Genomic DNA, 15,946 nt, shown 5'->3' with positions numbered 1-15,946 from the left:
GCCTGTAATGTTTCCGCGGAGCTGTGGGGGCCGCAGTAGCCCCGCGAGACCGCGCAGGTTACCTGCCACCCTCGTGGTGACTCGCTGGACAACCCTCGATGTCTCGCCGTCAACGCGGTAGCTGGTGTGATGGCGACTCGGTTGGTCCGGGCCTTGCCGTGCGGCCTGGACGATCGGGCCTAGCCGACGACGCCTCAGAGGAGCGAAGGGCCTTGCTCTTTTAGAGTTGATGCTCGCTTAAGAGCCCGCTCACTCCTCGGCGTCGCTCGGACCATCCGGGGCCCGATCACCTCAGACCGTTATGCCGCTGGTTGGCGACTTCTCACCGGCTGCCTCCACCGACCAACAGCCCAGCACCGGACTCTAACCTCTCCCGGACTTCAAGCTCCGCTGCGCTCGACGCTACTCTCCTCAACTGACGAACTGAACCGAACCACCCTCCGGGCATCTCAGCCCCGCCTTTTATCGGTTTCGTGGGTGGGGGTTTGTACTTCCACCTCCGACCTTTCATCCCCCCCCCGGGCTCCGCCTCTTTTGTCATTTTGATCCGATTCTGCCGTGGAAAGCAGACGTGGCAGAAATCACTGGCCGTGGAAAGCAGACATGGCAGAAATCACTGGCCGTGGAAAGCAGACGTGGCAGAGATCACCGGCTGTGGAAAGCGGACATGGCTGAAATCACCGGCCCTTGCCCCAACGAGGGAGTCCCCGCGTCTGTCGGCGGAGATTCCGCTCTTCCGCGGAATGCCGTTGCTGGTGAAAAGATGGCAGCGTCTGTGGAGATGAAGGTGAGGAGACGCTGTTTGTTTGTTGATGTTGTGAGGGGATGTTGGCGGTTGTGGCGACGGTGGTGAGGAGATGTTGGCGGTTGTTGATTAAGGTGGTGAGGAGATGTTTAAAATAACGATAGCAAAAGAATAATACCAACTCAAAGATGTACAGCCCGGCACATGAATAATTCCCGTTAGACATTGGTGGGGAAATCTATCTGGACACACACTTATCGACATAACTGATCTTCGGGGAACCTGAATGGTGTTCTGTGAATTTCCACAACCATAACAATCTCATTATGAAGGAAGCGATGACATCATAATCAACATATTGTTGTAGATTTCCCGCCCGTCGGCGTGCGAACGACCACGTCTAACCAATAGCGTTGCTTCGCCCACCAAACGGACAATCCAGTCGTGACTTTCTGGAACAACACCAGAAACCAGTCACGGGTGGGCTTTTAATCCCACCACGGCCCAGTTCGCATTCCACCCGCGCGAAATAGGGTCAATCGCTGAATATCGATATACCTTAGTACCCGCGCGGGTAACCTAACGAGGGATCGCCCCTCGGCGAAGGCCTGCTTGGAAACGAACCGCTGAAGCGGTCAGTTCCGTTCTGGGATAACCGAGCGGGTATTATCGCCAGACCCGATCCTATTTATCGGCTATTTAAAAACCAACGATATTCCGAGTGCAAGATGAGGCAGTTCAATGAGGGAATGGACACAACGAACAGGTTTACATTCACACAAGGACATTTATTATAATAAAGCATGTATGCAATTAAACAAGGCAAAACACGTATGCACCTACACAAGCAACAAAAGCACGACAAAATAACTACGACCGTCTACTTATGATATACAGTCACTTGCACTTTACAGCAGTTCCTACTTATTAGACGGGCCCACGGACACACGTACGCACACACACACCCAAGAAATGGTGGCAGAGGCCTTTAATAACGAGCTCCAGCTCGGAGGACAGGTCAGCTGAAACCCAGAACCTATCTCGAACCTCTCCATCTCGTGTGGTCTTCAAGTTGTTCAGACCCAGGCTCCAGCGAGAGCGAGCTGGATCCAATCGCCAAGCCGCGATCCTTGCTGAGGTCCCGTGAATCCTCCCGCATTACAGACTGGCAGAAACCGCTCGGCATCTGACAAAACCAGTCTGTAACCGGGGTTCTATTTCCCCAACTGGTAAGGTCCAGGATTACATTGGCATCGCGATTGAAGACGCGTGACCCGAGGCCTGTGCCGAGCCAGCCGGTGTTATAAATCCCGGAGAAGGCGGTGGTGAGGGTGGCGCCAAGAGTCGGGTAAGAATCCCGCCACAATATATATATATATATATATATATATATATATATATATATATATATATATATATTATCGATCTTGTTGCGGTTGTGGAAATTCACAAAACATCGTAAAGGTTCCCCGGAGATCAGTTATTTTGACAAGTATGCGTTTCAGGTTCGGATCCCTACCGATGTGTAAAGCGCATTGTTCGTGTGCTGGGCTGTGAATCTTTGAGGTAACCATTATTCTTTCTCAATCTTTTATTTTAAAACATCGCAACACCATCATCTCCTCGACAAACAATGCCACGTCCACACCACCAGGTGCCCCTGCGAACGGCCATGACGCGAGCCGATTTGCATCACAGGACGGCTTCCCTGAAACAAGCTAGTGTCGTCGAACATGGGGTTTCCAGCAAGGCGTTCGAGGGGTTCGAGGGGAGAGGTCGGAGGTGAAGAGTGGGTGGAGCCCCGGCCTCGGGTGAGAGTTTGAGGGGCGGCTCGCCAAGCCCAATAAAAGGGCAGAGCTCGACGAAGTCTGGCGGTCTTGAAACAGTCCAAGTTGCGGTTTCGGAAGTCAGTGCCAGTCGGGAGGAGAAGCCAAAGTGCCAGCTGCGGTGGAGTCCAGCCAGTCGTCGGAGTTCGGGCAAGGAGAGCCAGCGGCAGCGGCGGAGCTTGGTGGTCCGGGAAAACGACACTGACGGCGGTCGAGCAGCGTCGCTGAGGTGTGGACGGGTCATTAAAGAGAATCAACTCTAAAAGAGCCAAGGACCCGTTCACTCCTCCGAAAGCGTCGCCGGCCAGGCCCGCCAAAAGGCCGCGATGAGAGCCGGACCACCGAGGGGAACCAAGCAGCCACTCAAGCCGCTTGCCCAGCTGCTCAAGCGACTGGCGCGTTGCGACACGAGGGCCAAGCAGGACCAGGGGTCACCGACCCAAAGACCTTCGAGCCGTCACAAGGGGCGGCCAGATAACTTGCCCGGTCTCTTACGAGCCTTCGGTCATCCAGGCTCAGAGTTCGAATAAAGGCTCACAGCCCGTTTCTTTTCTGGGTTTTGTATGAAAGTCTGTGGTGTGGCGCCTTGTCTTCTTAAGCAAAAATGATTTAAGTGAATGCATGTACATAAGTGAATAGACATCGGCTGTAGGCTTTGATCGTGTCATGTCCCCTTCCCCATGGATTGCTTGCTTGTTTAATAAATGCCCCATTGTTTGAATGTAAACCTCGTTGCGTCCAATCCTCCCATTGACTTCCACGGTGCGTTTGGGAAATTAGCAGGCTATTAAAGCCAATAAAAGTGGTCATTTGGTCCGATGGAACTTGGCGATTAAAACCGCTCGGCATCGCACACGGAACGAGTACGCCAAGCGGCTCATTTCCATGCGAGTTCCGTCGAGGTATAAATTCTCGGGACTTCTGTCTGCGCGGATAATTAGGGATATCGAGATTCGGCGATTAACCCTGTGCCGCATGGACAGAATATTGGCATTTTATGGTGCGTTAAGGCACCCGTAGCAGGTTTGTCCGGAAGCTACGACTGAATTCCTGTTTTCGGCGGACGCGCGACTGCGGTTGGGCCGTAAGCGGTTGTTGGTGGCAGTCGAACCGGTGGAATTCGTAACAATATATATATATATATATATATATATATATATATATATATATATATATATATATATATATATATATATATATATATATATATATATATATATATATATGGACACATATACATACTAGTAGTAATGCCCAGCATTGCTCGGGCTAGCAATAAAGCCTGGCGTTGCCCAGGCTTTCTTGCAAATTTCCTGAATAGCTGTTGGCGGTTGGGGGTTAGCGGTTAGGGTAAGGGTTAGGGTTAGCGGTTAGGGTTAAGGTTGCAGTTAGGGTTAGCGGTCAGGGTTAGGGTTAGCTGTTAGGGTTCGGGTTAGGGTTAGGGTTAGTGTTTGGATAGCGAAACATAACCTAAAACTAACCCAAACCCAAACCCGAACCCTTACCCTAACAGCTTGGCGTTGCGGAGGAAAACAGCGCCTGGGGCAAAGTGGAAATTTTCGTCCCCCGTCGGCCTTAAACTTGAGTGGATTTGAATGGAAAATCCCATGAGGGATATCGATTTATCAATTTTTTCGAATATCGGAAGTGTTATGGAAAAAATTTATCGCCAATGACCGAAGTTGGACCAAAAGCCATAATCGTACTGATTTTGAATGGAATCCGTTGGAGTTTGTGAAAATGCATCAAAACAAATTTTGAAGGGCCTCTGAAGGAAGACAATAATATCATTCGTATATGTGCCAAATCTTGTTTCATTTCATGCAGTAACAAAAATCTGATGGTGGAACAAAGAAAGGGGCGTGCCGAAATATTAATATATATATATATATATATATATATATATATATATATATATATATATATATATATATATATATATATATATATATATATATATATATATATATATATATATATATATATATATATATATTGTTGTGGTTACCAGATTCGCAAACCACCATTCAGGTCCCTTAGGTGAGGTATCTCGGTAAGTGCATGTGTAGTTAGGCCCAAACCCGTTGTCTAGTGGGAATACATGTCATTTATGCGTGCTGCGACTCTTCAGGATAGCCGTTTTTCTTTTACTATCTTTATTTTGGACCAACCGCCATGATTACCACCACAACCACAACATCAACCACCAACCACCGCTTCACCACAACCACCACGACCTTCACGTCATACCTCGCAGCCGTCGCATCGCCACCGTTCTTGCGCCGCCTGTGGGTACCGGTGTTGGACTCGTGCAGGGCGCGCGCCGAACAGCGTGTACAAAATCACGGATTTTGTGCTTCAAAAACGGATCAAAAACGACACACGCCCACTTTTTGCCGTCCAATCGGTGAGCGAGGGGCGATTTGGCCCCGCCTCCAGGACGATCGATATATGCAAATTTGTGGATCAAGAAGCCTTCACGCCCACTTTTTCTCGGGCCAATGGGGAGCGAGGTGAAAGGTCAAAGGGAGGGGGTCAAAGGCGAAGCTACGGGGGGATAAAAGGACCGTGTTCGTCAGTCAGAGCGGTGTGGAAGTCTGGAGCCCGAAGCCTGCAGTAGCTGGAGAAGCTGAAGAGAGTCGAACGAGGAGAGCCCAAAGAAGAGTCCAGAGGCGGAGAGGCGGCAGCGGCGAAGGCAGACGAGGGGGTGCTCGCGTCGGTGCCGGGAGCTGCACGCCCGAGGGAGGCCGGCAGCGCGACCTGGCCGAGGTGGAGACGCACACCAGGGATAATAAAGATCCTCTATACCCCGAGCATCAGCAACCCCCTCCTGTTTCCCCCTGCGCTGAGATAGTGCGACCAAGGGGGCCCCTTTCCCACCCCCTGCCAGACACTGTCCGCGAGGCCCGCGGAGTGAGGCGCCATCGCCGCTCCGCGTCTCATCACCAGACGGGTAGGCGCGACCCGGTCTCGGCCTCAGGCCCGCCTCATCCTTGAGGGTATTTCTTTTCCTTGGTTTTGGGTATGTGTTGTCGGCGCCGTCTGTGAGGTAGAATTGTATAAGTGTTGCCGTGTGCTCGGTAGTCGGTATTAGCTCTGCATTGTCTTCGCTTTTATATTTGCTTTTTGTGTAAATGGAATTGTGTTTTCTTTTTTTGTGTGCTTTTGGTGGAATTGAATATGTGTGCTTCCCGTGTGCCGCGAATAAATGTGCTTTATTATTGAACTGTTCTCCCGCTTCGCTTCGTCTTTTTCTCCCATTGAATCCTCATCTTGCTTCACGTAAAGGGTTGGTAGTGGGCTGAATACGCCCGATAATTAATCGAACCGTCGAGGTCGACGATAACACCGCTCGGTTATTCTGATAGTACGGAACGGGTCGCTTAAGTGGCCCGTGTCCGAAGTCGACCTGCGGCGAGGTGCGATCGCCCGGTCTACCCTCCGCGTGGGTACTTAGGTAGGTCGAATTTGGCGAGCAACCCTATCCCACGCTGGGGCTGATTGGCTCGATCGCGGTGAGACCGAAAGGTCCACCCGTGACTGGTTCCCGGCGTTAGTCCGAGAGGGTCACGACTGGATTGTCCGTCCAGTGGGCGACGTGCCGCGATTCGAATTACGTGGCCGTCAGCACGCCGGCGGGCGCGAATACCGCAACAATATTGTTACGGTTGTGGAAATTCACAGAACACCATTCAGGTTTCCCAGATATCAGTTATATCGAAAAGTGTGTGTTCCAGGTTAGATTTCCCCACTAATGTCTGAAGGGTATTATTAGTGCACCGGGCTGTGAATCTTGAGGTAGAATTATGATTTTCTTTCGTTATTTTAACCAACATCTCCACAATGACAGCCAACATCTCCTCACCACCTTCGCCACAACGAACAACATCTCACCACCGACGCCACAACCGCCAACATCTCCACAAACGAACACATTTCACCATCATCTCCATTGCGCCGCCATCTTTTCACCAGCAATGGCGACCCCCAAAGAACAACATCTCCACAACGCCGACCACATCTCCTCACCTTCATCTCCACAAATGCCGCCGTCTATTCCCCAACAAACCACATCCACAAACGACCACATCTCCTCACCTTCATCTCCACAAACGCCGCCATCTTTTCGCCAGCAAACGGCATCCAGAGACGAATGGCATCTCCGCCGACAAAACGCGATGGATCCTCGACAGCGAGAACGATTGCAAACACCTCCGCGTTGTAAGGGTGATCTCTGCCACGTCCGCGTTTAACGGCAGGATCGGATCAGAATGACAAAAGGGGCGGAGCCAGTGGCGGGTGAAAGGTCGAAGGTAAAAGACCAAAGGCCACCCCCACTCCAGATAAAAGGGTGAGCTGAGATGCCGAAAAGCAGTGCAGTCGAGTTCCAGTTCGGGGTGGAGAGCACCCGCGTTCAGTTAGTTTGAAGTCCAGGAGAGGTTGGAGTCCAGTGCAGGGCTGTTGGTCATTGGAGCGCAGCGGAGTTTGGCGTCCGGGAGAGGTTCAAGTCCAGTGCAGGGTTGTTGGTCGTGTTGCAGCCGGAGAGAGGTCGCCAGCCGGCCCCGAGAGGGTCCGAGCAATGCTGAGGAGCGAGCGGGCTTTTAAAAGAGCATCAACTCCAAAAGAGCAAGGCCCGTTCGCTCCTCTGAGGCGTCGTCGGCTCGGCCCGATCAACCAGGCCGCATGGCAAGGCCTGGACCAACCGAGTCGCCGTTACACCAGCTGCCATGTTGACCACGAAACAGAGGATCGCCCAGCGAGTCACCACGAGGATGGTAGGTAACCTGCACGGTCTCACGGAGCTCCTTCGGTCTCCACAGCTCCGCGGAACATGAAAGGCCTATGGGCCCTGTTATACCTTTCCTTTTCTGGGGTTTTTGCATGGAAGTTTGTGGCACCTTGTCCTACAAATAGAACTGTTAAGTGTCTGTACAGTAAGTAATAAATAGACAACGGCTGAAGGTCTTTGGTTTGCTCGTGTCTTTCCCCCTTACCCCCATTCATTGCATACATGACTGCATTGAAATAAATGTCATTGTTTGAATATTCACCTGCTCGTTGCATCCCTTCCTCCAATGAGCTGCTGTAATTGCGTTCGGAATAATAGCTGGTTTTTAATAGCCGATAAAATAATCGGGTCCGAAGGGGCTTGGCGATAAAAAAAAAATGACCGTTTTTACAGCCATTTTACCTGCATTTTTCCCAGGGGTTTGGCTTTTTCTTGAGGCAATGTTTTATGGCCGGATGCCCTTCCTGACGCCAACCCTGGTCGCCTCTTACGACACACAGGGATATGGTACACCTATTCTAACCGGGGCATACACCGGGACCAGTCCACTGGTACTCATTTCACCGACCTCGTAAGGATGACAGGCTGAGTCAACCCCCTGGTGTTAATTCAGCAGCCAACGGGGCTTGAACTCAGGACCCTGGGATCCCAAGCCACCACCCTCACCACTAAGCCAACACCAGCCTTTTGGCGATAATAAACCGCTCGGCAATCGCAAACGGAACGAGCGGCTTGAAACGGCTCGTTTCCGTACAGGTCCCGTTGAGGTACAACCTCTCGGTCGTCTGTCCGCGCGAATAATTAGGTAAATAGACAATTCGGTGATCGGACCCTGTAGCGCGAGCAGAGCATTGACAAGGTTGTCGTGTGGTTAAAACACACCCGTAGCTGGATTTCGGAGTTGATCCGGAAGCTACGACTGGATTACCACGTTCGGTGGGCATGTGCGGCCGCAATCAGGATAAAGGCGGTCATCCGCACACCGGATGACATTCATCAAGGCTGCGACGCTTTGAGTTAGCCATTTTTTCTTTTCTGTCGTTATTTTCAACCAACTACGTCTCAACCGCCATCACACAACAACCACCTTAACCACCACGCCAGCCATCGTCACCAACTACCATGCTCCAACCCGCAGCCAACAACCACAACCTCACCACAGAAGACCCTCCACCACCTTTGCCTGTACCTTCACGAATTCATCCCACATCATCGCGTCTACGGCCATTCCCGCACCACCTGTGAACACTGAATGTCGGGCTGTCTCGGGCCCGTTCGGCGATTGGTGCCGAACGCACCGAGCCGCGAGCGCGAATGGCGGCCTTTCCAAGGGGAAAATTCGGATCAGAAACGCTTCACACCCACTTCTCCTCCGTCCAATTGGCGAGTGCGGGGCGGCTTGGCCCGCCCAAGTTCGGATATGCAAATTTTAGGATCAGGAGAGGTTCACGCCCATTTTTGCCCAACCAATGGCTGACCGGGGGGCGGTGTGGACCCGCCTCCAATCGCGTTCTGATCCTACAATTGGCATATTGGCTGCTCCTGCCACCTTTTAAAAGGCGAGCGCAAGGTGAATTGGAGAGAGTTGGGTTTTGGAGTTGCTTGGAGAGTGTCGTCAAGAGGTTGCTCCTGGGGGACAAGGAGCGTGCATTGGCGGAGTGGCGTCGAGTGCGTGCGGTGGAACTGCAAGCAAGGGAGCTCGGGTCCGAGGCAAGAAGGACGGCGGTCGGCAACGCGGTTGTGGTGTGGGGGATCGCTCGTATCGTCGCGGGACCCAAGCCAGCCAGCCACTCCCCCTCCCCCAGGGCATCAACAATTCCCCCTTTCCCATGCGCTGAGATAGTGCAAAAGGGGGCCCCGTTCCCACCCCACTCCAAACGTGGTGCCAACGAAACCCACCAAGGGGCACGGAGTCGGGGCACAGCGGCGCGGCCACATTTGCGGCTTGCCCGCCAACGCGTCACGAGGACGCGGGTAAGACCTCCCCGGTCTCGCAGACCTGGCCGCTCCTCCAGGTCACGCGCACATTTGGCCTACGGGCCTGTCTGCGTCCTTGTCTGTGAGGGTGGCTTCTTTCCTTTGCTTTTGTGTAAATGTGTGTTGGCGCCGTCTGTGAAGTAAAACTGTGTAAGTGTTGCCATGTGTGAGCGTTGTCGGTTTGTAACTCTTATATTTGCTTTATGTGCATTTTGATTCTGTATGGCTGTATATACGTGCTTTCCGTGTGCCGGGAAATAAAATGCTTGCTTGTTGAACTGTGCCCGTTTCGCTTCATCTTTTCTTTATTGATGCTCCATCTTGAATCATGCAAGGGATTCGTAGTGGATGCAGCATCCCGGTAATTAATCTGAACCGTCCATGTCGACGATAACACCGCTCGGTTATCCCGATAGTACGGAACGGGCCGCCCAAGCAGCTCGTGTCCGGAGTCGACCTGCGGTGAGGTACGATCGCCCGGTTTACCATCCGCGTGGGTACGAAGGTAGGTCGAGTTTGGCGAACAACCCTATCCCACGCGGGTGGCCGATTGGCAAGATTGTGGTGAGGTCGAAAGGCCCACCCGTGACTAGCTCCCGGCGTTGGTCCGAGAGGGTCACGACAGAATTGTCCGTCCGGTGGGTGACGTGCCACGATCCGAGTTACGTGGCCGTTCGCACGCCGGCGGGCGTGAATTCGCAACTATATATATATATATATATATATATATATATATATATATATATATATATATATATATATATATATATATATATATATATATATATATATATAGTGACGTCCACGGGACTTGAACAGTCCCGCCAACGTAGAATGAGCCGAAACGATGGAGGCGGTTTATTTATTTATAACCCAAAGATGGCGGTTCTAATCACTCTACCACAAACGGGACGAGGAAGGTGGCACGAGTCGCTTTTCACTGAGTTGATAACGTTTATTCCTCTAACCAGAAATAACAAGACTCGGCAAGAAGAGGGATCCGGGGCGATTCGACGGGATGGTGTGGGATCGGGCGTGGGGAAAACACAGACAATTCCAATGAATATACCCTCTAAGGCGCCAGGTGCACACACACACACACACACACACACACACACACACACACACACACACACACACACACACACACACACACACACACACACACACACACACACACACACACACACACACACACACACACACACACACACACACACACAGTAGCTATTCCTGGTGGTCAGGCTGGACCGTGGTGTGGACGCAACAGTCCCTGAATTGGCGTCGGACAAGCTGGCATTGCTCTCGTCAGGGGGGCAGGAGAAACCGTGGTGCTGTCGACCTCCTGGTCTTGGCCCAAGTCCGCTCACAGCCGCCAGGGAACCAGTTCTGGTGCCAAATTGCGAGCAGGAGAGGGAGGCAGGTCCGCCTGCCATTCGACCACGTACTCTGAGCCAACAGAACCCCAGAGCCAACCAAGGTGAGGCACGAGGCTCAGCAAGGCTACAACACACGATGAAACCAGGGCCGAATCAGCGCAACAACAAGCACGCTCCCAGCACAACAGCCTCCACCAAAACAGTCTTTCGGTACCGATCTTCTTCCTCTTCCTTTTCGACCCCGAACAGAACCTTTTTATGCTCCCGTCCTCGTCACTTCCAATCGAGCCGTTTATTGGCCCTCCGCCGTCGCCTTCCACCAATCGTGATCACGGGGTGGAGCCATCCGCAGCACTGTCCTATGACGTCACGCAAGCCTCCAGAGAATACTAAAAGGGGTTTACGCAGACACACTCACCCTATCCCGTATCCCTATCTAATTTCGTGACAATTATCATTTCCCCCTTGAAGAAATGGACATTTACTCGACAACTTATCACCACTGAATTGCTACTTATTACATCGAGATCCTGGTCCACTCGAACAGCATGGCATACCTAATTAAACATCCTAATTACCCTTTGAATGCATACCCCCCCTCAAACGTAACACTGCCCCCTCCTCTGGTACCGCAGCTCCTGCAAGGTATATCACAGGCGCAACCGTACCAGCCTTAACACTGACTGACTCACACCTATTTAACCTAACAAAATAAAGTAGGAGAGGCAATGGGCAGCGAGTCGCAGCTAACTTACCTATCCTGCTTAATGTACTACCCCCTTATGGCCTTATCCTCGCCTCAACAATCATTCATTTTTTAAAATTTTTATTTTATTTTATTTTATCACTTGAGAGCACTGAGCGAAGTTGCACTCCATCCTCTGGATCATCGCTCTTGCCCAACACTCTACCAGTGATCTGGGGAGGGGAAACAAAAGGTTCCACAAAAACACAACACTTATACTTAACATTCCTACTCTAAGCCTTAACGACACTATTCATGGGATATTTACACTTGACCGCGTCCCCCAGTGGATGCTAATAGACCCAGCGTTAACGGGGGAGCCAATTTTCAAATTTGCTTGCCCCAAAATTATGCGGACATCATGCCCTTGCTGCACATGTCAAGTTGTGCGGGATCGAGTGGGACTCATACATCTTCACAACACTCACACCATGGTCATCATCACATTTCTAGGTCATGGTCCTCATTTTCATCATACAGGATGAATTCCGTCATGGCCGTGGGGTGGGTTACCACAAGATGATGGGGGCATCTCAGGTGCAACCATGCCCACAGGTAAGCTCTAGTCCAACCCAGCCGTTTCTCCGCCCCGCTCCCTTTGATTCCCACCCCACTGGTTGCCATCAGCTCTCATCCCGTAGAACACACTGGAAGGGGTCTCACTGGCTCCTCTGGCCTTCCTGAGTCGCCAAGGTCCTACCCGCCTTGGTCGCCCAACCAGACCCTCTCCCAGTTGCCTCCAGACACTGTCACCATGAGCCACCAGGGGTGAATCTCCTTGAAGGGGGTCGCAATTCCCGCTCACCCTGAGCTTCAGCAATCCCTGTGGACAAGCACATCATCCCCACCCACAAAACCCACATGACTCCTCCACCCCATCGGCCTTACATGTGACACCTGCATTTCTAACACTTCACCGACCATGACCTTCCCTGTTACCACACAATGTCCAATAAAAAAAAAAATCAACGTGTGCACCATACATTTCACTTCTTAACTTGAAACAATCACACAGCACTTTTCCTCACCCGATCCACGCACCAGCCATTGGACAGCCACTTGTGCCCGCTTTGTTACCAATTACCCATTGTCCCTATTGTCACTCTAAAACCCAGCAGAACTTACAAACACATGCCAATTTTCCCACAATTCATTTTTTTTTTCCACCAAAGGAGGCACTTCGCCACAATCTCACCAGCCGAGCATGGCCCTATATGATCAGCCCGATCTCGTCTCCCCAACACCCGACAGTGATTTCCGGACGCGACCTATGAAAGGGCATCTCGGATAGACCTGGCGGTTCAGCAGGAGGATTCATCCTCTCCGGGCTTGAAAGTCTATTGGAGGGTCTCTCCATCACCGGGTACCGGCAATATCGTCGCATGTGTCCTCTTCGCCCGCACCGGAAACAACTCCCCATAAAAGGCCCCCGTGGGTATCGGTGTAATGTCTCTTCCGGTTCCGGACCCCCTCGGCCATAATCGAATTGCTCTCTTGGCTGGGCTGGACCCCGCCGCTTTGGCGCACCAACTACCGAATTACCCCTTATCAAACTTGACAGTTTCTGGCAAATTTCCTGTAACATTTGGGTAATGCCAATTTCTTCCAGCCCCCCTCCCTGATCCTGAATCTCCGCCTGTCGGATCGTCACCGATGGCCTCTCGGGCACCCGACCCGGCCGACTCCACGAGGCCAGCCTGGCCGCGCACTCGGCCGCTCGGTGCACGGTGGGTGGATCCTGTAGCTCCACTAGCGCTCGGACCTCAGGGTCAGGAAGAGCAGCTAAAAATTTCTCGAGTGCCAGTCTGTCCCACGCCTCCACTGTAAGGTCCCGATACGCGATCCTGACTGATTGGTAAATGTCCTGTGCCAGCTCCTGTACTGTCTCACCCGGCTTTAATCAGCGGTGCTGGAGCTGGGCCCGCACCAGATCACAGTTCGCTGCAAACCCAAACCGACGGCTCAACGCCTCGCAAATGTGGGAGCTGGTCAACATCCCATCCGCGATCACGTTTAACACATCTGCGGCTGGTCCCTGCAACGTTGCCACCAAATTCCCTGTACGTTCCCGCTCATTCCACCCGTTTAGTTTGGACATGCACTCAAATTGCGTCAGAAAAGCTTCAACGCTCCCTGACCCATCGAAATTTACCAGGGGGATCACTTTCCCGGTGGCCCGCTTCCCAGTTTCTCCCTTGTCCGAATCCAGCCCAGGGATCAAACACCCTTGTGGCTGCGTATCCAATTTCGGAGCCCACTGTGGCCAAAGACGTTTTGTGGTGAGGGTCTCATGGGTCAATTTTGCCTCCTGTTCCAAACGTTGAATGGACCGATTCACCTCTTCCCGCAGGATCTTCTGGGCCCGCACAACCTCCTCCAAAGCTCCATCGCGAGTTTGTCGCTGCTCCTCAACCAACCCGGACACTCTACTTACAAAAGACGGCTCTACCAGGCCTTTATCCAAGACTTCATCTTGGCTCATAATTTTATCTTGTTCGTCCAAACGAGCCTCCAATCCTTTTACCTCCTCCGCCAAATTCATCCCTTGCTTCCTCAGCTCTCCCCACTCTTCAACTTGCAGCTACATACGAGCATCCACACAGACACGATGACGTTCCAGGCTTTCCTCCACTTTATCAACCCGAATGTTCGTTGCATCAATTTTATCTACCAATTTTTTCCGTATATTTTCCCCCTCCAATGTAATTTCTACCTTTGTTTCCTCCAATCTATCCTCGAATTTACTTTGTATTTCTCCCAATTTAACATCCACACACTCCTGCATCTCAGTTCTCATTTTCTCCATCTTTTCCCCCAATTCATCCATCATTAAATCAATCTGTGCACCCAACTGTTGCCCCATTACCCCCAATTGATCTGTCATTTCTGCCCCCTGTGCCATCATTTTTGCCATTTGTGCCCCCAGTGCAGTCATTTTTGCCCCCTGTGCTGTAATTGCATTCATTAAACGTTCCAACATTGTCCAGATCGTTATCGCGCCAGTTTCCGGCGCTGCCGGCTCCTTTACGGGCGATGAAGCATGGTCCACGCTCGGAATGGGGGAGGTTCCAACCCTACCCCCGTCTCTCCCTTCTTCCCCCGACTCGCTGCCAGACACGTGGCCTTCCTCCTCAAACATCTGCACATCCGCCATGGTGCAGAAGTCCAGTTTGCTGCCAATTAATTTTAATTTGAAAAATCCTGCCAAAATTTTCCCGCGCTTTCCTGTAGTAATTTTATATTCCAGTTCGTGACGAGATTCTAATCTTGGTATATTCTCCCGATACCAAATATAATTTAGAGGGGTTCGAACATCCAACACCCTGACACCAATGTGACGTCCACGGGACTTGAACAGTCCCGCTAATGTAGAATGAGCCGAAACGATGGAGGCGGTTTATTTATTTATAACCCAAAGATGGCGGTTCTAATCGCTCTACCGCAAACGGGACGAGGAAGGTGGCACGAGTCGCTTTTCACTGAGTTGATAACGTTTATTCCTCTAACCAAAAATAACAAGACTCGGCAAGAAGAGGGATCCAGGGCGATTCGACGGGATGGTGTGGGATCGGGCGTGGGGAAGACACAGACAATTCCAATAAATATACAAATCTCAAACCCTCTAAGGCGCCAGGTACACACACACACACACACACACACACACACACACACACACACACACACACACACACACACACACACACACACACACACACACACACACACACACACACACACACTGTAGCTATTCCTGGTGGTCAGGCTGGACCGTGGTGTGGACGCAACAGTCCCTGGATTGGCGTCGGACGAGCTGGCCTTGCTCTCGTCAGGGGGGCAGGAGAAACCGTGGTTCTGTCGACCTCCTGGTCTTGGCCCAAGTCCGCTCACAGCCGCCAGGGAACCAGTTCTGGCACCAAATTGCGAGCAGGAGAGGGAGGCAGGTCCGCCCGCCATTCGACCCCGTACTCCGAGCCAGCAGAACCCCAGAGCCAACCAAGGTGAGGGACGAGGCTCAGCAAGGCTACAAGACACGATGAAACCAGGGCCGAATCAGCGCAACAACAAGCACGCTCCCAGCACAACAGACTCCACCAAAACAGTCTTTCGGTACCGATATTCTTCCTCTTCCTTTTCAACCCCGAACAGAACCTTTTTATGCTCCCGTCCTCGTCACTTCCAATCGAGCCGTTTATTGGCCCTCTGCCGTCGCCTTCCGCCAATCGTGATCACGGTGCGGAGCCATCCGCAGCACTGTCCTGTGACATCACGGCAAGCCTCCAGAGAATACTAAAAGGGGTTTACGCAGACACACTTACCCTATCCCGTATCCCGATCTAATTACGTGACAATTATCATTTCCCCCTTGAAGAAATGGACATTTACTCGACAACTTATCACCACTGAATTGCTACTTATTACATCGAGATCCTGGTACACTCGAACAGCATGGCATACCTAATTAAACATCCTAATTACCCTTTGAAT

This window comes from Eptatretus burgeri, chromosome 8 (assembly GCF_056783735.1).
Source record: "Eptatretus burgeri isolate ZD-2024b chromosome 8, Ebu_testis_v1, whole genome shotgun sequence".
In the NCBI taxonomy this organism is placed as follows: domain Eukaryota; kingdom Metazoa; phylum Chordata; class Myxini; order Myxiniformes; family Myxinidae; genus Eptatretus; species Eptatretus burgeri.
Note: the sequence above shows the minus strand (reverse complement) of the source record.